The 4,664-nt window shown below is 33.7% G+C and overlaps 1 long non-coding RNA gene across 2 annotated transcripts; it reads left to right on the top strand.

Moving 5' to 3' along the window:
• Positions 1-1,956: 1,956 nt before the first annotated feature.
• Positions 1,957-3,308, top strand: LOC145168685 (uncharacterized). 2 transcript variants are annotated; one of them, XR_013742006.1, is made up of 3 exons: positions 1,957-2,416; positions 2,678-2,789; positions 2,877-3,308. It is a non-coding gene; the product is annotated as an uncharacterized LOC145168685 (long non-coding RNA). The 2 variants fall into 2 exon arrangements; XR_013742005.1 differs by having other exon boundaries at positions 1,959-2,416; positions 2,678-2,753.
• Positions 3,309-4,664: the final 1,356 nt, after the last annotated feature.

Genomic DNA, 4,664 nt, shown 5'->3' with positions numbered 1-4,664 from the left:
TTGTGTTTATTTTAGTTTTCAAGTGGTAAGGAGAACGTGAAGACAATCAAAAGAGATTGTTATCTCAAATCCAGATTATAAAATGAATAAGTATAGAAGAATTGATTATTCATATATAAAGACATATGTGGATATGTAACGTTTTTTATTCTCTCTCTCTCTCTCTCTCTATATATATATATATATATATATATATATATATATATATATATATATATATATATATATATAACACTTTTATTATATATTATTATATATAAAAGACACAAGATAACCGTTGTGTGGAAGATAGAAAACATCGTTTTTTTCATGAAACCCGTGTGGCCGAATGTGTATGTTACCGGATTGAGTGGCTGGGGCTTTTCCTTATTTGCATGTTGACAACGCAAAAAAAACAAATTTGATTTTTCGTTTACATACATCATTTTTATGTAAATTATGCACAAACGGATAATTAAGAACATAAGTTGCTACTACTATCATCGAGATAATACTGCTCTACCACTTGAATAATTTGCACCAAGATGGAGAGTCAATGATATAAATAAACCATTAATAACAAAAGGAACAATTTGTATAAGAAATAAAACAATATATTTAACCAGAATTTCGTTTACAGAGTGTCCGTATGAAATAACTTGCATAAATGTCTTATACTAGAATGTTTACTATAAATTATATAGCAACAAAAACAGGGGAAAAAAGTATGTTTAAAAGTATATGCATAGTCGGTTGATGTTGGGAGGAGTGATCACAAGTAACTGCAGCTCTGGGAAAGACTGGAGTGGAGACCCTTGCTAAATGAATTTGTTAGCCAACTGGCCATGGTCTCAAGAGCACGGAAGCCATAATAGTTCATCATCTCATACAACTTCTTTAAGTAAACATTGTGCTTGTGGGTATCTTCATTTGCACCCGAAATAGGGGTTCTACACAGTGGGCAGTTTGGATGGTCTTTCAACCATGCTTCCACACACTCAACATGAAACCCATGTCTACACCTTTCTAGCATTGCCAACCTTTCTCCCAAAGCCACCTCTGACAAACACACTATACAATCAACTCGAGAGCTAGCAGCACCCACCTCCTTCAGCACCATGCTGGTTGTTTTGTGGTGGTCCGGACTGGTGAGCACCATGTCTAACCAAGTCTTGACTGGTGTCGTCACAGAGTCGATGAAGCCTGCTATCATAATCATCATCATCATCATCTTGATTAAATTTATTAGTACTTTTGGTGAAGAGAAAGAAGAATGAAGTGAAGTCTTCCTGGTTTGGTGCAAGAAGTGGACTCGTTGCCTAATTTATAGGCCTATGTTGGCTGATATTTTGGAGAAGCTTAAAATTAGAATTTAATAGATTGGTTATGTATCTATTTAGAAGAAAAGAAGGCATTTAATAGAAGGTGTGCTACATGTTATTCCAAATAAGCTTGTTATTGGCGGTACTCCAACGGAAGAACCATCAACGCCCTTAATCAGTAATTAATGTTTGTGTTCTTTCATTATTAAGCAAGGTAGTCGGTCATTATACTTTGCAACCTACCTATTAATTTGTTCAATTTCATTTTTGAACATTAATCAAGATGATAAAACTTTAATTTATTTGTGGATCAACATGATGAAAAAGTAATCAAATTGATGCTCCACTTGATGGACAGAGAAAGCTTGGTCAATTCAAATATTAACAAGAGTGGGTCATATGCATATATATGTTCTAGATTCATCATCGATATTTAAGGAGATTTAAGTTTTGACATTTCTTTCACGCGTCCGTCATGGTTAGCCACTTATCCCGACAACCCTTTTGTGGGCCATCAAATTTAAATATTCAATATACATCTTTTAATCATTATGAGAATAGAATGACAAGAGTGGAATGAATAGAGGAGATGTATATAATTCCCCGCAGTGCCGGCCCAATACATGGGCGAGTGGGGCAAAAGCCCAGGGCAGCAAAATTTAGGGGGCATAATATTACCCAGCAGCCCAGCTTATTATGGATATGTTATTATCATGGCCCAAAGTAAATTTAGGTAACACGTTTGTGTATTGGATTTGTGGTTCTAGCACCACAGAGAAAAGCGGGCAGTAAATTCTATCGATGCAGGAGGGCGCCAGAATTGAAAAACTTTGGAAGAACGAAACGTCAAGATTCGAGAATCAAGACTCACGAATCAAGATGTAGAAGACGAGGAGTCGACTGCTGATATCCTTCTCAAAACAAACGATTTCTAGATATATCATCTTTCAATTGATTACTCTCTCTCAATTTCTGAATACACCATCTTTCGATCGATTTATGTATTCCCTCTTTTAATCGATTTTGTTATACCATCTTATCATTTTTCCCGATTTCACTCTATATATACCCGATAGAAGAAACCCAATTTTTGGATATCGGGATGGCGAAATCTGGTGAGTGAAGACTTCGATTTGATTAACTTATCTGAGATCTTAATTTCTAATTTGTTAGAGTTGTGCATATTTTATTGTTAATTTCGTTTTTTTTTCATTTTTTTTAATTTCTTATTAATCTTACTCTGAGTTTGTACTGCATGAGGTATACGACCTGATTAATCTGATATTCTGATGTATATATATATATTTTTTTGTTTTTGATTTTCTAGAGTTTTTTAGCAATGTCTTTGAACTTCCTTTTATATGTGTTTAATTCAGGAGGTTCAATTCTTTACTCGAATTAATTTTTTGGATGCTTTGGGCATTACAAATGACTTTTACGTTTGTTCGGGAGGTATAAATATTTTTGCATTGGTGTTAATTAAAAAAGGTTATGATTTCTGATTCATTTTCGAGATTCTGGTTACTTGCATCTTGAAAGTCAAAAGCTAAACATAAAGTTTGGTTTGTCGGTCAGGTTGTACCAGTTATAATTGCTTCTGCGGAAAAATAATCAAAGTTGAAACTATTGAAATTGTATCTTGAACTACCGTTACTAAAGAAAGATCGGATGGGTTAACAATCTCAAGTATTGTTTTTACAGAGTCTTGATTACATGCTTCAAAACATAATGCAATAGTTTTAAGTGATTTTTGTATGTTTTGGTTTGTATTAATATTTATTTTGTTTGACTACAAAATTTAGTGCATTTATGTTCTTATAAAAATTATATATGACATGTGTTTATCTTACGGTACAAAGTACAAATAAGGGCATAAAGTTTCTATCTCGCCCCAGGCATTAAAAACCAATGGACCGGCCCTGATTCCCCGTATACGTAGTGGCACTCCAAATGGACTTGGATGGATCAAATTATCATTATGAGAATAGATTGACAAGAGTGGAATGAATCGAGTAGATGTATATAATTCCCGGTATAAGTAGTGGCACTCCAAATTGACTTAGATGGATAAGATCAAATGGTTTGGAGCGTATTCGGTAAAATTAGCTGGTAGTGGGTGGTTGTAGCGTTTTGATAAACGTTATACGAGATAGATTTTAGATTTGGATTTAAACTAAACGCTAAAAACTTATAGTGTCAAACAAAATTTTTTGTTAAAATCTGAACGTTTTATCAAACGCTAGACGCCTAGAAGCAGGGACGAAACACAAACAATAACGCTAGGGGGGCCAAATCCTTAACTTTCACACAAATTATATAAATAAAATTAACCTACAATTACTATATTTTCATTTTAATATAAACTACATGAAAAAGTTAACAAACGTTAAATAAAAATAATAATATATTGATCTTAAAAAAAATTATTTTTATAAAAATAAAAATAAAAAACTAATAGTCTATAATTTCTTTACAACTCCAAAGTTAATGTCTCTTTTATACTAAACTAGGCGAATGTCGCGCGTTGCGCAGAAACACCTATATAGTTGAAGTCTTTACAAATATATGTTTTTTTAAATATAACAATAACGTTGTTATTAAATTTGATATAATAATTTATATACTAAATTGATATAATATATTGATTATTTTGAATTATATGAAAATATATACATTTATTATAACTGCATAATCTCAATCGTTTGAATGACTTCTACTCGTGAGTTACACATGAATAAAATTAAATATAATATGATCACCTATGTATCATATTCTAGGCGAATGTCCGCGTGTTGCGCAAAAACACCTATATAGTTGAAGTCTTTACAAATATATGTTTTTTTTTAATTATACCAATAACATTGTTGTTAAATTTGATATAATAATTCATACACTGCAAGAAATCATGCCTTTAGCGGCGACACAATTACCGGCGACATAGGCTTTTAGCAGCGACACAACCATTTGTCGTCGGTAATTGGGTCGCCGCTAAAGGCTTTTTCCCCGAATCTGCATTATCCCCTTCTGGTAGACCTTAGCCGTTCGATTGAGTATCTAATCCAACGGTTGGGGCCTCTTATCCGCACAAAACCTATATCGGCGACAATTTGTCGTCGCTAAAGGTCGAAAATGTCGCCGCTAATTGTGGTATAAAAAAAGACGTGGTACCCTTCCCTCCAGATAGTCGCCGCTGTTAACGTTTGTCGTCGGTAAAGCCTTTAGTGTCACCGCTAAAGGCCTGCACAGATAAAAAGAAAAAAAACGATGCATCCTTCACTTTTCCTTCTGTGTTCTCCATTCATTCGCATTCTGGTTCGTTTTTGCCCCTATTTTGTGCGAGTTACCGTCGCTTCCAACAAGAAA

This window comes from Lactuca virosa, chromosome 4 (genome assembly GCF_052849685.1).
Source record: "Lactuca virosa cultivar CGN04683 chromosome 4, Lactuca_virosa_CGN04683_v6, whole genome shotgun sequence".
Taxonomy (NCBI): domain Eukaryota; kingdom Viridiplantae; phylum Streptophyta; class Magnoliopsida; order Asterales; family Asteraceae; genus Lactuca; species Lactuca virosa.
The sequence above is the reverse complement of the archived record's forward strand: the minus strand, read 5'-3'. Positions and strand labels throughout refer to the sequence as shown.